Source organism: Schistocerca cancellata, chromosome 1 (assembly GCF_023864275.1).
Source record: "Schistocerca cancellata isolate TAMUIC-IGC-003103 chromosome 1, iqSchCanc2.1, whole genome shotgun sequence".
In the NCBI taxonomy this organism is placed as follows: domain Eukaryota; kingdom Metazoa; phylum Arthropoda; class Insecta; order Orthoptera; family Acrididae; genus Schistocerca; species Schistocerca cancellata.
This window is the reverse complement of record NC_064626.1, coordinates 200,651,539-200,672,701: the sequence shown is the minus strand read 5'-3', so window position 1 is coordinate 200,672,701 and position 21,163 is coordinate 200,651,539. Positions and strand designations below refer to the sequence as shown.

The window sequence follows — 21,163 nt, the reverse complement described above, 5'->3', positions numbered from 1 at the left end:
ATAATTTTTTCTCAGTGATAAATCGTTTGTAACTTTGTTAATAAACTGTTGTTCTAAAATTCCAGTGGCTTTCACTCCATGACCTTGTATCCTAGCTTATAAGATGGGAGGTACTCCCGTCTTCTCACGCTGCTTGCAAGGGTGGTATCAAATTGAAACTTCCGAATCATTTTCTTAAGCCGCCGTGCTGAAAGATGACCTCTGCGTATTCCTCTAATGTGTCTATAATGACCAGGAGCAGCAGAACTATTGCTGTTCTTTTGATCAAACAGCTTTAGGAGGAAAGTCCTGCTCACTTCGAGCAGGTCCGTGTTGACTGCCTGCAACTGTAATGCACGCTGATATTTGTGTTTCAACGTCACCACACTAGTTGTGTGTGAAATCTTATGGGTCTTAACTGCTAAGGTCATCAGTCCCTAAGCCTACACACTACTTAAACTAAATTATCCTAAGGACGAACGCACACACCCATGCCCGAGGGAGGACTCGAACCTCCTCCGGGACCAGCCGCGCAGTCCATGACTGCAGCCCCCCTGACCTCTCGGCTAATCCCGCGCGGCGCCACACTAGTTCTGGCGCCTAACGGCACGTAATGACACTAATACTGCCAACAACGGAAATCCTGGAGCGCACAGTCTAGACATAATTCCTGTAAAGTTCGATAGACATACGTTCCGTCTATACTGGCTCAACTAGGGAAAGTTTAACTATAAACACTCTGTGCTTTTAGATAAATAGAATGACCAAATTTTGTAGACTTTATACATCACAAACAGAACGTCAAAAAACTAGTAAGGTCGTGTCTTTATTCAGCTTGCCGATGCAGTACTTTGCTGCTAAAATAGCCATCTTACAAATATACAAATATTAAGTTATTAAATTCTCATTAAATAAACATAAAAAATTAGGAAAACACAACACGCTTATGATAATCTGTTGTCAATATGTGGAGAAAGTTATTCACTACAGTGTAAAATAATAATAAAATTGTGTATAACAATTTGTCTATTTGAAACTTCCTGACAGATTAAAACTGTGTGCCGGACCGAGACTCGAACTCGGGACCTTTGCCTTAAGCGGGCAAGTGCTCTACCAACTGAGCTACCCAAACACGACTCACGCCCGTTCTCACAGCTTTAATTCCGCCAGTACCTGGTCTCCGCTGTAGAGTGAAAATTTCAATTTGTGTGTTTGTTCAACAAAAACAACATAAATGTAGTCGTTTAACAGCTGCCTTCGATATCTAACCAACTTTTGTCGTGTATATAAGTATCGTCTCTGTAATATTTGCTATTGATTTTATAGTAATTTTACATATAATTATTTATAACTATAACGCGAGGATGGCTACTTCCAGCGCCTGAAACATTCCTAGTGAGCTTGGCCGTGTTACAAGGTGGATGAAGCAGAGTGGAACAGCGTACATAAGTGATAATTGCCTTTTTAGCTGGCTGAAATGCTACTCACTGTCGTGCGCAACTACGAGCAGTTGTGGGTGATAGTGCGTCGCCCGCTAAGGTGGTACTCATTCTGGCGTGTGACAGCCGCGGTATCCTGGAGGATCACCCTGCTAGCTGAGGCCAAACTGTCAGTGCCCAATACTGCTGTACCACCTGCGATGTGAATTTCGGTGAAAACGTCCGCCTCTGCTGGATAATGCAATCATACTCCGTGATGACGCTACAGCCCGCACTGCTGGCGTCATCAATTACTGTGTACAGCATTGGGGTTGGCAAATCACCCACCCCCCCCTTCCCACACTCACCGTAATCTCTGGACGTCAGTCCATGCAATTTCGACCTCGGTATGCAATTGAAGAAACCAGATGTGTGTATGCACTGGGCGTCTATTTTGCAGGACAGTAAATGATTTTCATTCATTTTTGTTCCGTTTATACTCTTGCACAATAAATTTACGCAGAGTTCCAGTTCGTCTGTTTCATTTCAGCCTTTTCCGTAAGGTCCTGTACTGAAACCCTATTTTTTTTTCTTTATTGTGATTTCATTCCCCTGCCCCATATGGGCAGGGGAGGGCTGTCAGCGGCACAATCCGCCGCTCTTCAGCCGACAGACACGACAACTAAAACAAGAATAAAGGAGATAAAAAAGTGGAACATAAAACAGAGTAAGGGGAGAAAATGGAGGTGACAAGACATGAACATGTAGACGTTCATGCGGGACAGTTATAAAAGTCACCAGAAAGTTAAAAAACACAGTTGGCGATTCTTGAAACACAGAGAAGACACTGAATACGCATTCACAGGTTAAAAGTTGTCCACAGTATTAAAAACACTCCGAAACAACACACTTAAAACACTTTTGGAGCACACACGACGAAAGGTAAAACTACCAGGCCGGACCTGCCGAGAGAAAGGTCAGAGAGGATGGAAAAGGAGGGGAGAGCATGGGGCAGCTGAGGAAGCGGTGGGATGAAGAGAGGAGGGGCAACCGTCGGTTCATGAAGAGGCAAGAGACATGTGGGGTGGGAGAGGAAAAGGGAAGACAGGGCAGGAGGGAGCGCAGAGACACTGAAAGGAGGCACAAGAGATGGAGGGGGAGTAGGAGGGGAAAGCCGCTCAGGAGGAGGGAGGGGGAGGAGAGGGAGCCCTGAGGAGGAGGCAGAGTTGGTAAGAAGGGTAGATGTCAGGGCAAAGCTCATCATCCGGGAGGGGTAGATGGTGGAAGTTGTGTTGGGAAAGGAGATGGAGGGTGTGGAGATGGAGAGAGGGAGGGACACAACGGTAAAGGCGTGGCAACTGGTTGGGAGTGGAGAGGAAGGGAGACACCAGGGGGTGAGGGGGATCAAGGCGGCGAACAATATATAGCGTGCGGATGTGTTCAAGGAAAAGGAGAAGGTGGGGGAAGGGGATGAGGTCGTAGAGGATGCGTGTGGGGGACGGAAGGCGGATGCGGAAGGTGAGGCGGAGTGCATGGCGTTCGAGGATTTGGAGGGCTTTATAGAACCGGGGAGGGGCGGAAATCCAAGCGATGCTGGCATAACAAAGGATGGGGCGGATCATGGATTTGTAGGTGTGAAGGATGGTGGAAGGATGCAGACCCCACGTCCGGCCGGACAGGAGTTTCAGGAGGCGGAGGAGGTTGTGAGCTTTGTTTCGGATGGTAAGGAGATGGGGAGTCCAGGTGATGTGGCGATCGAGTGTGAGGCCAAGCTGAAACCCTATTTCATGTTGGCACTCATATATACACTGCCGTATTGTTTCAATGCACATCGGGGAATACCAAAGTTGTCGCGTTATCCCAAGATATGCCATAGCTGCCATGACTTACGGAATGACCCTCGTAAATACAGGATGGTCCATTGATCGTGACCAGGCTAAACATCTCACGAAATAAGCATCAAACGAAAAAAACTACAAAGAACGAAAGTTGCCTAGCTTGAAGGGCGAAACCAGATGGCGCTATGGTTGTCCCGCTAGATGGCGCTGCCATAGGTCAAACGGATATCAACTGCGTTTTTTAAATAGGAACACCCATTTTTATTACATATTCGTGTAGTACTTAAAAAAATAAGAATGTTTTGGTTGGATCACTTTTTTCGCTTTGTGATAGATGGCGCTATAATAGTCACAAACATATGGCTAACAAGTTTAGACGTACAGCTGGTAACAGGTAGGTTTTTTAAATTAAAATACAGAACTTAGGTACGTTTGAATATTTTATTTCGGTTGTTCCAATGTGATGCATGTACCTTTGTGAACTTATCATTTCTGTGAACGCGTGCTGTTACAGCGTGATTACCTGTAAATACCACATTAATGCAATAAATGCTAAAAATGATTTCCGTCAACCTCAATGCATTTGGCAATACGTGTAATGACATTCCTCTCAACAGCGAGTAGTGCGCCTTCCGTAATGTTCGCACATGCATTGACAATGCGCTGACGCATGTCAGGCGTTGTCGATGGATCACGATAGCAAATATCCTTCAACTTTCCCCACAGAAAGAAATCCGGAGACGTCAGATCCGGTGAACGTGCTTCGACGACCAATCCACCTGTCACTAAATATGCTATTCAATACCGCTTCAACCGCACGCGAGCTATGTGCTGGATATCCATCATGTTGGAAGTACATCGCCATTCTGTCATGCAGTGAAACATCTTGTAGCAACGTCGGTAGAACATTACGTAGGAAATCAGCATACATTGCACCATTTAGATTGCCATCGATAAAATTGGTGCCAATTATCCTTCCTCCCATAATGCCGCACCATACTTTAACCCGCGAAGGTCGCTGATGTTCCACTTGTCGTAGCCATCGTCGGTTTTCCGTTGCCCAATACTGCATATTATGCCGGTTTACGTTACCGCTGTTGGTGAATGACGCTTCGTCACTATGTAGAACGCGTGCAAAAAATCTGTCATCGTCCCGTAATTTCTCTCGTGCCCAGTGGAAGAACTGTACACGACGTTCAAAGTCGTCGCCATGCAATTCCTGGTCTATAGAAAAAATGGTACTGGTGCAGTCGATGTTGATGTAGCATTCTCAGCACCGACGCTTTTGAGATTCCCGATTCTCGCGAAATTTGTCTGCTTCTGATGTGCGGATTAGCCACGACAGCAGCTGAAGCACCTACTTGGGCATCATCATATGTTGCAGGTCGTAGTTGACGTTTCACACGTGGCTGAACACTTCCTGTTTCCTTAAATAACGTAACTATCCGGCGAACGGTCCGGACACTTGGATGATGTCGTCCAGGATACCGAGCAGCATACATAGCACACGCCCGTTGGGCATTTTGATCACAATAGCCATACCTCAACTCGATATCGACCTTTTCCGCGTTTGGTAAACGGTCCATTTTAACGTGGGTAATGTATCACGAAGCAAATACTGTCCGCATTGGCGGAATGTTGCGTGATACGACGTACTTATACGTTTGCGACTATTAGAGCGCCATCTATCACAAAGCGAAAAAAGTGGTCCAACTAAAACATTCATATTACTTTACGTACTACACGAATATGTAATTAAAAATGGGAGTTCCTAATTAAAAAACGCAGTTGATATCCGTTTGACCTATGGAGCGCCATATAACGGGCCGACCATAGCGCCATCTGATTTCCCCCTTCAAGGTGGACAAGTTTCGTTCTTTGCAGTTTTTTCGTTTTATGTTTACTTCGTAAGATATTTGGCCCAGTCACTATCAATGGACCGCCCTGTATAGTAATAGTTTTGTTATTGTGTGTTTGTCTCGTAAATGCAGTTTGAACACAGTCATTAGATTTTCTGTAGCATAACTCAAAACGGTTTTCGTATTTTTAGTGAATATTAGAAGTTTTAGTATTTGCACAGTTAGAACAGCGACATATGGCGTGGTTTCCATAAACGTGCGGCGGCACCGTTTACTCCACCGCCACGGAAATTCCTAGTAATCATTGCACAGTGGACCACCGGACACATACCCTACCTCCTTTCGCGGCTCGCTACGGTGACGAGGAATGCTGCCTTCTTGACCTGACACGGCCACTTCCCGGCAACTTGCCAGCCACATGACGCCCAACCAAACCCTCCGGCCGTTGCAGGGTATTGTGCGTAGCGGACACACCACTCGTAACGTTACAGCCCCGCCTCCAGCCATCTGAGCGAGCAACTTAGAACTAAATAAAATTCTTATTTCGATGCGGAAGTTAAAAACCACGCCACGATTGCATCTTCATTCACGTAGAAAACTTAGTCTTGAAATGGGACGAATCTTCCTGCGACACCGTAAACTTCGCAGTCGGCACAACTCGAGTGAACGCCCATATTCCACATGCTGTCTATTCCCCTCCAGTTACTCTTTGCTCTCTCCCCAGGTTGATAATCGGGTATTAGAGTCGGATTCAATTTTGGTATAAGCAGATATTCTGGTGGTGAGTAACAAGACCGTGGAATTCAGTTTGCATGATTGCTAGTTAACTATTCTGTCAGAGGCCACCGACTGGTCTTCACTGTATACAGGCAAAAATTGTGTCCAGCCTGACGCTCAGCGGAGTTTTTAATTAATGCGAACTGTTACAACTCTCTGACAGTGCAATAAAAACCCGATATGTGCTTCCTTGGAATACCTCTACAGGGAAATCACGGAAAACCTAAATCAGGATGGTCGGACGCGGGATTGAAGTGTCGTCTTCCTGAATGCGAGTCCAGTGTGCTAACCACTGTGTCACCTCGCTCGGTGATGGAGTAATTAAATTTAACTTTGCTTCCCATTACAAATAGATAATTTTCTCATATACATTTGACGTCATACGAAATGACATGAAAAATATAGAGCAACGTTTTAACAATGATCATCATTAGTCGTTTTACTCATCTTTGAGTGTTGTGACCCCGTTTCCTCAGTCATTCTTACCTAGTTGAAACTTCAGACAGATGTCTCCCCATCCACAGCGATGTGAAGAGGCAGGATGGTAATCTGCTTCGCTTGATCCAACCATCTGTTTGCTGCTCTCTCACGTGGTTTTCTGTCCTCAGTTTTTCCCTGCACGTTGGTCTTCTCTAAATTATCCCCTATTCTTCTCAAGATATGCCCAAGGAACTGAAGGTATTTTTGGCTGACACGAGAAGATAACCTTCTTGTGATTTTAAGTTCTGTTACTGAAACGCCTCTCAGAGTGGCCGCGGGGTTAGAGGCGTCATGTCACGGATTTCGCGGACCCTCCGCCGGAGGTTCGAGTCCTCCCTCGGGCATGGGTATGTGTGTTGTTCTTAGCATAAGTAAGTTTAAGTTATGTGTAAGTCTAGGGACCGATGACCAGCAGTTTGGTCCCTTAGGAATTCACACACATTTGAATATTTTAAACATATTATTGAAACATTTGTTCTTTTTCTTTGTCCACGGTACACGTAGCATCCTCCGCCAACATCACATCTCGAAGGCATCAATGCGTCTCTCATCACTACCTTTCAAGGCCCAGATTTCGCATCCGTATAAGAATACAGGAAACACCAATGCTTCTACCAAGCGCATCTTCGTTGTCTTGGATATTGCCCGATTAAACCATATCTTAGTGAGGTTGAACAGTGCGGCTCGGTCAAGAATAATTCGTCGTCTTATCTCTTTAGCACACTTTCCTGTGCAATATATCAGAGAGCCTAGATATACATAATCACTCACTACCTCCAAACTCCATAAGCATCCTGTAAGTTGGTTTTGATCGATGGCTTGGCGATTTATAACCATTAGTTTTTTTTCATATGTATCTCTAGTCCAAGGTCTAGACTAATATCTTTCACTCTCTTGAGAACAGAATACCAAGTTCTTCCTCACTTCCTGCTATGTGTGTAGTATCAACTGCGGAGCGTAAATCGTTGCTTTTCCTGCCGCCAATTGAAATTCCACCGTCCCAGCCATCCAGCGCTTTCCTGATTACACTCTCTGCATAGATATTGTAGAGCTGAGGTGACCGTATGCAACCTTGTCTGACGCCATCTGTCACATCGAAAACTTCCATCGACTTTTATGGTTGCGGTATGGCTATTTTAAAGAACTTTTAGCTAGGATACCAGGTGTTTTGGAACCCCAGCACATGCCACAGCTTGTCCCACATGACACAATCAAAGGCCTTTTTATAATGTAGGAAGCAGATGTAGGCAGGGGCGCAGAACTCATTACATTTTTCAGCTATCTGCCTTCAAGACTACCTCTCGAGTACCTTTACTTGACACGAAACCCGCTCGTTCTGCGAAAATCTGAGACTGCAGAAAATTTTTTAGGCATTGATTTATTATATGCAGGAAGACTTTACTAGCACGTGGTATTAATGCTATGGTCCTATAGTTGGAGCAGTCCCCAACTGATCCTTTCTTGTGCAGAGGAATTAGAACAGATGTAGTCCTGTCTTTAGGCCATTTACCCGTTTTACAAACCTTATTACATATTAAAAGTAGGGCATGCATGCCTTCCTTTCCCATCGCAGTCAGCATTTCTCTGGAAATACCATATATACCTGGGGATTGGTTGTTTTTCAGATGCTTGATGGTAATTTAGATTTCACTGTACAAAATATCAGGTTCTTTATTTGATTCCATACAAATATTCTCTTCTTAGATCTTGTTTCCTTTGCAGTACAGTGTTTCACAGTGTTGTTCCCACCTAGCTATTGCTAACTGCTTGTCACTAATAATAGTGCCATCTATATCCTCTACCATCCTCGTGCGCGGTTTGAACTCTCGGGTGATGCTGTTTACATTTTTGAATAGGTCATGCGTTTGGCTATGGCTCTGAGCACTATGCGACTTAACTTGTGAGGTCATCAGTGCCTAGAACTTAGAACTAATTAAACCTAACTAACCCAAGGACATCACGAGCATCCATGCCCGAGGCAGGATTCGAACCTGCGACCGTAGGTCATGCGTTTCATTTAGTTTTTGATGTTGTTCTATGTCATCACAAATACCGATGAGGTACTGCATCTTGTCAATTCGTCAGCTGCACTGTATTTTGCGACAAGGTTCTTTGTATGCTTCTTCATCTTGAGCCGTTTGTATGCCACGTTTCTTTAGTGTGCTCTGTTCTTCGATGAGTAGTAGAGTATTGGCCGAAATCCAGGGATTCTTCGCTTGAGGGGTCTTAGTAACCTCTTAATGGAGAGATGAACTGATCATTTCTTTGATTTTGTCCCATATTTTTGGAGCTACTCCTTCTTCTGTTATTTTTTGGAGTTTGGGTCTTATTCTTTCTCCAAATTGTTTGAGACTAGTTTTATCTGTCAGACGAATCTGCCTTACTCTTTTCTTTTTGGTCGCTTTCAGTTTTATCTTCATTTTCATATACAGCATGATGTGGTCACTACCAGAGTCTGCTCCAGGATAGATCTTGCAATCTAGGACCAAAGTACGCCACCGTTGTCTCACCAAAATGAAATCAATATGATTTCTGACCCTATTCTCTGGAGAAATCCATGTGTATCAGCGCCGTGGATGATGATGAAAGAGGGAATCACAAACAGATAAGTTGTTATTCACATAAAATTCTAGTAGCCGCTCCCCACGTTCATTTCTCACTCCAAAACCATGAAACCCAACCACAAATCTCATGTGACCATCATCTACAGTCTCACCCATCTTTGCATTAAAGTCACCATGGATGACTAATATTTCCTTTTTGGGTATCTTTCTGATAGCATTTTCTAGCAGCTCATAGGATTCGTGTGTTTCCATGTCTGATGAAGCTGCTGTGCGAGCACAAATCTGAATGATGTTGATATTGCAGGGAGTAGCATTCATTTTTATGGAGATTATTCTGACGCAAACGGGCTCATAGCCCATGACAGCATTACAGAGGTTCTTAGGAATCACTATAGCAACGCCATTTCTATTCATATCATCACAACCGGAAAAATGTACTTTATTTTTTGCTTGAGTCATGAAGTGGTCACATCCTCTCCAGTGTGTCTCGCTAAGTCCAAGGTTGTCTAGCTCATGAAGACAAGATACTTAAATAAATCAAACTTAATTATTACTCTGTTTCAAATTCAACTAAACCAAATAAATAATCTTGTCTTTTGACGTAGTAGTGTGGAGAAAATTACACCTGTTCTTTCGTGATTGGTAGTGTCGCGCAAACTTGGGTTGTACAGATGTGGTATTTCAGAAAACAACAGAAGAATGGAGGCTTTTTAATTTTACGAAGAACGACGCAGTTAAGCAGCAAGCGAGCAGAAGAGAGGCAAAAAATCAGTTTGTTTCTTAGCTGAACTGCAACGCAATACTACCGTCTGAAAGTTCACGTTGGTGCCAAATATTTTCTGAGATGCCACATTCTATCGCACAATTCATTAGCTTCTCTACATTACAAGATATGTATTACAACGCTATTAAATTAGAAAGTAAATATGTAGTTTAACTCACTACCTCAAAACGTATGTTAATGCCGCCTTCCACAGTGTAATTTCATAAGCCACGGATAACGAAGTTTCATATAAAGAAAGCTAATTTGCAAAGGAACTATGCGCTACGGCCAAAAAAGCGTGTTAAAAAAGACACGAATAAATGAACCACTGAATGTGGGCAATACACGTTTCATTCTAGGAAACTCAAAGCAGTTGTCGTAAGAACGTGTAATGAAACTAACGAAATGTATTATCTACTTACAATACAACTGCTGCTTGTGCTTTGTGTATAAAAGCGAAATGCCTCTGATGAAGGTCTTTTCAGTTTTCATTACATTTAAGAGAGAGAGAAATCAAGATTAGCCGGCCGCGGTGGCCATGCGGTTCTAGGCGCTCAGTCCGGGGCCGCGCGACTGCTACGGTCGCAGGTTCGAGTCCTGCCTCGGGCATGGGTGTGTGGTGTCCTTGGGTTGGTTAGGTTTAAGTAGTTCTAAGTTCTAGGGGACTGATGACCACAGATGTTAAGTCCCATAGTGCTCAGAGCCATTTGAACCGTTTGAAATCGAGATTACAGGAAGGGCTTTTCCAGTTTAAACGTGGAGCGTAGTTCGTTTATGATGGTTCCACTCCGGCGAATCCTCAAGGCAATTCAGGGGTATCCCACACATTGTAAACATAGGCTTTCACAGCGGATGTTTTCCTGAATGAAATACTGCTGCATTCTGAGCAGTTCCTTACAAGCATAATAAACTGGCGTTTCGGCGTATCTTGAAGCACCTAGTAATTGAGGTTCTCACATCAACGGTTCACCTCGACATCTTATTATTACTTCGGACTCTGCTACCATTAGCTGGCAACAACAATTTTTTCAGGGAAGGCAGATAGGGCAATTATTCAATGTTATTTTTTGGCGGTGATGGGCTGTTTACGACAAATCAGACAACACAACTTCACCTAGTTTACATACCACTTGATTATTTGTGCCACACTGTTACCTAATCTGTTGAGCGCAGGATTGGATGTTAGTGCCAGAAGCTATGAAGTTGATAGTCGCGAGCCATTTTCTCTGTTCATGTCATTAGGGTGCTGCCGGCCGAAGTGGCCGTCCGGTTCTAGGCGCTGCAGTCTGGAACCGCGAGGCCGCTACGGTCGCAGGTTCTGCCTCGGGCATGGATGTGTATGATGTCCTTAGGTTAGTTAGGTTTAACTAGTTCTAAGTTCTAGGGGACTAATGACCTCAGAAGTTGAGTCCCATAGTGCTCAGAGCCATTTGAACCATTTGAACCATTAGGGTGCTTCATATTTTCCACAGCTTCCGTAATTTATGTTTGACATTGCCCGTTTTTATGAAACTTGTGTTCTTCTTGGGTATGTAATCTTTTGTGGGCCACGTTGTATAGTATTTCAACCAGCGCAGATATAGGTCATTGAAAGAGCTTAATAAGGAAAAACTAACAATGGCACCGAATATCAACTGTCATCATCATCATCATCATCGCCATTCTCTTCATCATCAGTTATTTATCATCCACTTCTAGACTATTCCATACATCAAGATATTCAGCTCTATACATCCGGGTTTCTCCTGTTTGTTTCACTACGTTGAAAATCCATCTTCGATTACGTCATTTTCAGGGTTTTACCAGAAAAGATCCAACACGAAATCTGCGTAGTGTATCTACAACCATTTCTGATCCTTATTTTATCAGCCCAGGTCACTATATTTTCGGAACAGCCACTATCAAGGTCTGAACCCTTGTCTTTTTTCTTATTAGTTTGTTTTTAATTCACTTCTCGTAACGACTGACATTAATTTTTAACGTGCTTGTTGGGAAATCCTTAACTTTTAAACTGTTTGTGCCTTTAACATACATGTTTCAATGGTCTTGTTCCAGAAATAACGCAGCAGCTTCCAGTCACGGTTTTCCTTCTATTTATATTTAGCACGACACGGTTCTGGAAATGATCAACATTTCAAAGTGCATTTCCTGTGCGCTGTTTCATTTATTAGTCATATTTGCGATGTGTGACGTGCTAAACTGTTCTATTGTCTTTACTGTAATGTATAAAAAGGCGCAAATTTGAATTAGTGATAGATATTATGAAGAATTAGTGGCGAAATTGTGGTTCAGTTGTGCAAAAACTCATACATATTAATCATTAAACACAATTTTCTCTGCACAATATACAAGAAGAACAGAAAACGGATACAAATATGTTTTTCATCTAGTCAACATGGAGGTCGTTCACGAAGTGTACATTCTTTCATACAGAGGACTATGTATATTTACAAGAGTACGTCTTTCTATGTGTCACTATTTTTATTTAAATATTCTGTCGAAGCATCTAAGGAAATTCACTGGTTCCCTTTCCAATGTTTCATTTAATACTTTGTTCTCAATAGGTTTGTTTATAAATAACTCATCTGCTACAAGGCACGATTATCTTTATTTTATTTTTCGCACGACGCGTTTCTGGAAATGATTCCTATTTACAAGTGCGTTTTTTGTGTTTTTTATGCCATTTCTATGTAATGTTGTCGGTGTGTAACGGTCTGCTTCATTTCGTAGACTAAGTTCTCTTATGGTCCATTTGTGCAGAGTATCGCACACACTAAACATCACACACAACTTCTTGTTGTACATCACCAAATTTTTGCTTTGTGATTTTTGCAGATATTTTCCATATTTTGTGATAATTTATTAATGCATGGGATGATAGGTACACATTTGTTTTTATTTTTATCTTCTGTGGCGCAGTTTATGTCCATGTCTTTCTTTACTTTGCCTAGTACTGAGTCAAACACGGAACCACTATAGTCGTTGGCCACTGCATTCTGTTTCACTATGTTTATTTCCTTTCGCATGTTTACTTGTTTCATATGTATTTTTAACTGTCCTGTGCAACACTGACCTTGTTTATGATTATTTGGGTGACATGAAGTTGCAGTGATTGTTGTGTTGATCCTTGTTCTTTTTCATAAATTTTGAATGAGTAAGTATTGTTGTGTCTTACGATACTTTGGTCTAGGTAATTGTTGCTTTTCTCTTGTCCATGTTCTACTGTGAATTTAATCTTCTAGTACAGACTGCTTAAGCAAATTAGAATGTCCACTATCTTTCACATCTCTTTTTAGTAGTAGTAGTGTGCCATCTACATTTGTCCTATGAATTTCAACTTTATTTAGGCAAGCTTCTTGGTTGGTAAACAATTTTTATTCCAAACGATTCGTGTGTATGTCAGCTAAGTTATCAGACACGCATACACTATGTGATCAAAAGTATCCGGACACCTGGCTGAAAATGACTTACAAATTCGTGCCGCCCTCTATCGGTAATGCTGGATTTCGGTATGGTGTTTGCCCACCCTTAGCCTTGATGACATCTTCCACTCTCGCAGGGATACGTTCAGTCAGATGCTGGAAGGTTTCTTGAGGAATGGTAGCCCATTCTTCACGGAGCGCTACACTGAGGAGAGGTATCGACGTCGGTCAGTGAGGCCTGGCATGAAGTCGGCGTTCCAAAACATCCCTAAGGTGTTCTATAGGATTCAGGTTTGGAGTCTGTGCAGGCCAGTACATTACAGTGATGTTACTGTTGTGTAACCACTCCGGCACCGGCCGTGCATTATGAACAGGTGCTCGATCGTTTTGAAAGATGCAGTCGCCATCCCCGAATTGCTCTTCAACAGTAGGAAGCAAGAAGGTGCTAAAACATCAATGTAGGTCTGTGCTGTGATAGTGCCACGCAAAACAACAAGGGGTGCAAGCCCTCTCCATGAAAAACACGACCACACCATAACACCAACGCCTCCGAATTCAACTATTGGCACTACACACGTTGCCAGATGACGTTCAACGGACATTCGCCATACCCACACCCTGCTATCGGATCGTCACATTGTGTACCGTGATTCGTCACTTCACACAACGTTTTTCCACAGGTCAATCGTCCAGTGTTTACGCTCCTTACACCAAGTGAGGAGTCGTATGGCTTTTACCGGCGTGATGTGTGGCTTATGAGCAGCCGATCGACCACGAAATCCAAGTTTTTCACCCCCTGCCTAACTGTCATAGTACTTGCAGTGGATCCTGATGCAGTTTGGAATTCCTGTGTGATGGTCTGGATAGATGTCTGCCTATTACACATTACGACCCTCTTCAACTGTCGGCGATCTCTGTCAGTCAGCAGACGAAGTCGGCCTGTACGCTTTTGCGCTGTGCATGTCTCTCCACGTTTCCATTTCCCTATCATATCTGAAATAGTGGACTTCGGGATGTTTAGGAGTGTGGAAGTTTCGCGTACAGACGTATGACACAAGTGACACACAAGCACCTGACCACGTTCGAAGTCCGTGAGTTCCACAGAGCGCCGCATTCTGCTCCCTCACGATGTCTAATGACTACTGAGTACCAGGGAGTAGGTGGCAGCAAAATGCACCTGATACGAAAAACGTATGTTTTTGGGGGTGACCAGATACTTTTGATCACACAGTGTAATTCCCTTGCTAGGCCATCTGGCTGCTTACGGAATTAAATATAAAAACATAGGGTTTGCTGGAAGAGTTCCATGAATTCAACAGTCCCTGTGTAGCAAAGCTTTTTATGTTTCGTAACATTCTTTTGAGTTATTGCTACAGCTTCTTGTGTAGGTATGTCTGAGTAAAGGCGGACAGAGTCGAGTTATAAAAACTGAGGATCTTGAAGATAATTTGTATCTTTTAATTCTTCAAGTAGGTCTGTTGTATTTTTATTGAATGCGTTGTTTCACATGTATAATTCTTTATCAGTATTTTAATCAGTTTCTGTGAGAGTTTGTATATTGTACTATTTAAAAACTGCTAATAGTCTTACTGAATCTCTTATTTTGTGAATTTTTGGCTGTGCGCTCACACACGTGATGCCTTTATTTTCAAGCATACGAGCTATTTATTTTCAGTTTCTGTCAAGAGGAAATGTGTGCTCTTTAATTGCTCTTCAGTGTTGCTTACAAGGGAAATTCCGCAACGCACCCACTCAGGTTTAGTGATAAGAGGGCCCAGTGGCCAGCTCGTCAAAAACTGAACACAGATCAAGCATGAAAGCAGGAAGAAGGCGTACTGAACTGCGAAGAAAAAAAGGGAAAAAAACAATGAACGGTCCATGCTTAACAAGGGCAACAGGCAATACTCAACGAAAAAAAGAACCGGCGGCGTCGTGGTTAAGTGGTCACGGTGTTGGACTGAAAAGCGGATGAATATATACAGGGTGAGTCACCTAACGTTACCGCTGGATATATTTCGTAAACCACATCAAATACTGACGAATCGATCCCACAGACTGAACATGAGGAGAGGGGCTAGTGTAATTGGTTAATACAAACCATAAAAAAATGCACGGAAGTATGTTTTTTAACACAAACCTACTTTTTTTAAATGGAACCCCGTTAGTTTTGTTAGCACATCTGAACATATAAACAAATACGTAATCAGTGCCGTTTGTTGCATTGTAAAATGTTAATTACATCTGGAGATATTGTAACCTAAAGTTGACGCTTGAGTACCACTCCTCCGCTGTTTGATCGTGTGTATCGGAGAGCACCGAATTACGTAGGGATCTAAAGGGAACGGTGATGGACCTTAGGTACAGAAGAGACTGGAACAGCACATTACGTCCACATGCTAACACCTTTTTATTGGTCTTTTTCACTGACGAACATGTACATTACCATGAGGGGTGAGGTACACGTACACACGTGGTTTCCGTTTTCTATTACGGAGTGGAATAGAGTGTGTCCCGACATGTCAGGCCAATAGATGTTCAATGTGGTAGCCATCATTTACTGCACACAATTGCAATCTCTGGCGTAATGAATGTCGTACACGCCGCAGTACATCTAGTGTAATGTCGCCGCAGGCTGCCACAATACGTTGTTTCATATCCTCTGGGGTTGTAGGCACATCACGGTACACATTCTCCTTTAACGTACCCCACAGAAAGAAGTCCAGGGATGTAAGATCAGGAGAACGGGCTTGCCAATTTATGCGTCCTCCACGTCCTATGAAACGCCCGTCGAACATCCTGTCAAGGGTCAGCCTAGTGTTAATTGCGGAATGTGCAGGTGCACCATCATGCTGATACCACATACGTCGACCCGTTTCCAGTGGGACATTTTCGAACAACGTTGGCAGATCATTCTGTAGAAACGCGATATATGTTGGAGCTGTTTCGGCCCCTGCAATAAAGTGAGGACCAATGAGGTGGTCGCCAATGATACCGCACCATACATTTACCGTCCACGGTCGCTGTCGCTCTACCTGTCTCAGCCAGCGAGGATTGTCCACGGGCCAGTAATGCATGTTCCGTAGATTCACTGCCCCGTGGTTTGTGAAACCCGCTTCATCGGTAAACAGGTAGAACTGCAACGCATTCTCTGTTAATGCCCACTGACAGAATTGCACTCGATGATTAAAGTCATCACCATGTAATTGCTGATGTAGCGTCACATGAAACGGGTGAAAGCGGTGACGATGCAGTATGCGCATGACACTACTTTGACTCAGTCCACCGGCTCTCGCAATGTCCCGTGTACTCATGTGTGCGTTCATGGTAACAGCAGCTAACACACCAACTGCACCCGCTTCTCCTGTGACGGGCCTGTTACATATCCGTTTGCGTGCTACGACCATACCTGTTGCATACAGTTGGCGGTAGATGTTTTGCAATGTGCGGCACGTTGGATGCTCTCTGTCCGGGTACCGTTCTGCATACACCCTGCTGGCTTCAGCTGCATTTCGTCGACACTCGCCATAGATGAGTATCATCTCCGCCTTTTCAGAGTTCGAATACACCATGCTCACAGTTCCTACAACACTACACTATCACAGACGTCTGGTAACACGGTGTACTACAGTTGGTCTGCGTGCGGAGACGAATGCAGAATAACAATAGCAGCAAGCGCTACATGCGGACACTGAGACAGCTAGACCAAACCACAACAGTATACTACAGCCACACTCGCAAACACGGTCGTCATCGTAAACATGTCCCTGTAGATGCTGCTCGCCGACCGTGGCCCGTGTTTGTTACAACACTTAACTGAAAGTCGGAGGTTTCAAGCGTCAACTTTAGGTTACAATATCTCCGGATGTAATTAACATTTTACAATGCAACAAACGGCACTGATTACGTATTTGTTTATATGTTCAGATGTGCTAACAAAACTAACGTGGTTCCACTTAAAAAAACGTAGATTTGTGTTAACAAACATACTTCCGTGCATTTTTGTATGGTTTGTATTAAACAATTACACTAGCCCCTCTCCTCACGTTCGGTCTGTGGAATCGGTTCGTCAGTATTTGATGTGGTTTACGAAATATATCCAGCGGTAACGTTAGGTGACTCACCCTGTATATATATATATTTGCTGCTCGCTGCAGTCAGGTTTGTGTCTGTGTCATGGTGTTACGTCCTTTCGCAACAGCGAGTTGTAAGGAAGGCACGTATAATGAAAGTTGATTCTGCACAGCTACTCTATTATCAGCCAAAAGGAAGTGGATTTCGAATGAGAACCGCGAACCTTTGATGACAAGGTGCCAAGTCAACTGAATCCTCCACCGGATAACACGTTTGGTGCGTCAATACGCGGCGTTAGTGACAGGATGTGGTTCGTATTGTAGGACCTAATTTGTACCTCTGGTGAGTTAGTGAATGAGATGGGCCCCCTTGCCCCAATTAGGTGTCCGTGTGAATGTGAATGTGATGACTCTCAAGGAATTGATGAAAACATAATGGTTTGTCGCGTACGCTGGAACAAATGAACGCAACAGTTTCACGATCACACAGTTCCTCTGTACACTATCAAAACATGTTTTTAACGTTGAAAGGTGGGCGTCTATGCGTCTATGACTCTGCTGGGTGGATACTCAAACTCTGAATCTGGAATATTATTATCGCGAGTAGTAGCGAGCGAACAGTTGTCGAGGGGAGTCGGAAGTGGTCGGACGCGCGACGTTAAGAGGTCGCAGCCTGCCGTGGTCGTGCTGTTAGCGAAGGGTGAGACTTTGGTATTAACTGAGAATTTTTTGGTGATTTGCCTTTTCGCTGCACGTAGTTGTTGGCTACTTGCGCACTGGAGGGATTTTGTGAGATTTATGTATGCATACACTCATAGTAATATTCGTCTCTTTGTTATGGTCAGGAACGTGCTTATTGGGTATAGACATTGTAGAAAAATGAAAGTCTGCGTAAAGTTTGTCAGCAATTAAATCATCAATTTTCTGAATATAGTAAATTAAAAGTTTTATAGGATTCCATCTATAAAGTATGGCGGTCCTGACTGCAATTAATCCATGCAGTGCAGTCTGCATGCATCTCAGTAATGCTTTTTTAATTATTTGCGGCAATAGAAGGTAAGTTGTCTGTTGCGTACAGGAGCATTGGGGAACAGTTGTTAGGAGGCTCAAAATGGTTCAAATGGCTCTGAGCACTATGGGACTTAACATCTATGGTCATCAGTCCCCTGGAACTTAGAACTACTTAAACCTAACTAACCTAAGGACAGCACACAACACCTAGTCATCACGAGGCAGAGAAAATCCCTGACCCCCGCCCGGAATCGAACCCGGGAACCCGGGCGTGAGAAGCGAGAACGCTACCGCACGACCACGAGCTGCGGATTGTTAGAACGCGTTAAGATGATATTTTAAAACTTGCAGACACATGGTTCAGAATTGATGTCTTCATAATTCGTCCAGAGTTCCGTTTTGTTTGTTCTCAATCAGTATTCTATCACTGTCACAGACATAACGTCACACACATATTTCCCTACAATTTTCAAAATACGCCACTGGCAATTAAAATTGCTACACCAAGAAGAAATGCAGATGATAAACGAGTATTCATTGGACAAATATATTGTACTTGAACTGACATGTGATTACATTTTCACGCAGTTTGGGTGCATAGATCCTGAGTAATCAGTACCCAGAACAACCACCCCTGGCTGTAATAAGGGCCTTCATATGCCTGGGCATTTAGCCAACAGAGCTTGGATGGCGTGTACAGGTACAGCTGCCCATGCAGCTTCAACACGATACCACAGTTCATCAAGAGTAGTGACTGGCGTATTGTGACGAGCCAGTTGCTCGGCCACCATTGACCAGACGTTTTCAATTGGTGAGAGATCTAGAGAATGCGCTGGCCAGGGCAGCAGTCGAATATTTTCTGTATCCAGAAAGGCCTGTACAGGACCTGCAACATGCGGTTGTGCATTATCTTGCTGAAATGTAGGGTTTCCCAGGGATCGAATGAAGGGTAGAGCCACGGGTCGTAACACATCTGAAATATGACGTCCACTGTTCAAAGTGCCGTCAATGTGAACAAGAGGTGACCGAGACGAGTAACCAATGGCACACCATAGCATCACGCCGGGTGATACGCCAGTATGGCGATGACGAATACACGCTTCCAATGTGCGTTCACCACGATGTGGCCAGACACGGATGCGACTATCATGATGCTGTAAACAGAACCTGGATTCATCCGAAAAAATGACGTTTTGCCATTCGTGCACCCAGGTTCGTCGTTGAGTACACCATCGCAGGCGCTCCTGACTGTGATGATGCAGCGTCAAGGGTAACCGCAGCCATGGTCCCCGAGCTGATAGTCCATGCTGCTGCAAACGTCGTCGAACTGTTCGTGCAGATGGTTGTTGTCTTGCAAACGTCCCCATCTGTTGACTCAGGGATCGAGACGTGGCTGCACGATCCGTTACAGCCATGCGGACAAGATGCCTGTCATCTCGACTGCTAGTGATACGAGGCCGTTGGGATCCAGTACGGCTTTCCGTATTACCCTCCTGAATCCACCGATTCCATATTCTGGTAACAGTCATTGGATCTCGACCAACGCGAGCAGCAACGTTGCGATACGATAAACCGCAATCGCGATAGGCTACAATCCGACCTTTATCAAAGTCGGAAACGTGATGGTACGCATTTTCCTCCTTACACGAGGCATTACAACAACGTTTCACCAGGCATCGCCGGTCAACTGCTGTTTGTGTATGAGAAATCGGTTGGAACTTTCCTCATGTCAGCACGTAGTAGGTGTCGCCACCGGCACCACTCTTGTGTGAATGCTCTGAAAAGCTAATCGTTTGCACATCACAGCATCGGTTAAATTTTGTGTCTGTAGCACGCCATCTTCGTGGTGAAGGAATTTTAATGGCCAGTAGTGTAATTTACCCAAACGAGTTTCATCGTTTTCGAAGTTGTATTCCGTTTTCCAAGGTCTGACTCTAGAATTCCTTTGTTGTAACATAGTTCACACCCGTTTATTCGTTGTTTTAATTTCTGTGACACGTCAATATGGTATCTCGCCTGCTCTCACTATCCATCACATTTACTTGCGACGGTAACTTATTCTTACCATATGACTTATATCCTATAACCAATGTATAGTATGATAACTGGTAAGACTACAGAAAGAGAACAGACATTTCAATGGGCGGACGATAAACTCATAGAAAAAGCAATAAATGGCACGAGCGGGTGTAGAAACTGGCTCAGCCGCTTCGCAGCACAGCACTGTGATCACTTAACCACCAGGCCATGCCCCTTGGACTCTACTCAGTGTTTCAGTTGTTGTTGGATCGTTCACTTTTTCTGTTTTGCTTTTTTTGTATATCAGTATACCTTTCTCAAGCTTGATCTGTGTTCAGTTTTTTACGGGATATCCACTGGATCATATTACCACTAAATATGAGAGGGGGTGGGGGGCTGACTGGGAGGTTTCCTTGCTAGAAATTATTTCGTTGGGCACATTTTTTTGTCCGCTGAATACTGTTAGCAACCAGGAATTCAATTGTTCATCTATATATGCATCTACATTATTACACAAGCAAGCGCCTGGAGCTACTTCTCTCCCGTTCCATTCTGGAAGAGGGCACGGGAAAAACGAAAACTAAAATCATCCCTTGTGAGCTTTTATTTCTCATATTTTATTATGATGATCGTTTCTCCCTCTGTAGGTGGGCGCTAACAAAATATTTTCACTTTATGAGGAAAAAGTTGGAGATTGAAATTTCATGAGAAGGTACTGCCACAACGAAAAATGCTTGCTTTAACGACTTCCACCCGCATTCGTGTGTCATATCAGTGGCACTCTCTCCCTTATTTCGCGATAGACAAAACCAGCTACCCTTTTTTGAAATTTTTCGATGGCCTCCGTCAACACCGCACGGCAATACTCCAGAAGAGTAAGCAGTCTCTTTAGTAGACCTGTTACGTTTTCGAAGCGTTCTGGCCATAATTCGCAGTGTTAGGATTTAAGTTGATCGTAACTGT

The 21,163-nt window shown here is 43.7% G+C and overlaps 1 protein-coding gene and 1 non-coding gene across 2 annotated transcripts in view; both read right to left on the bottom strand.

Moving 5' to 3' along the window:
• Nucleotides 1-21,163, bottom strand: part of LOC126163143 (protein-tyrosine sulfotransferase-like) — a 199,761-nt gene that overhangs the window by 132,295 nt on the left and 46,303 nt on the right. The window lies entirely within an intron of this gene.
• On the bottom strand, nucleotides 1,037-1,111 carry Trnak-cuu (transfer RNA lysine (anticodon CUU)). The gene has a single exon. It is a non-coding gene; the product is annotated as a tRNA-Lys (tRNA).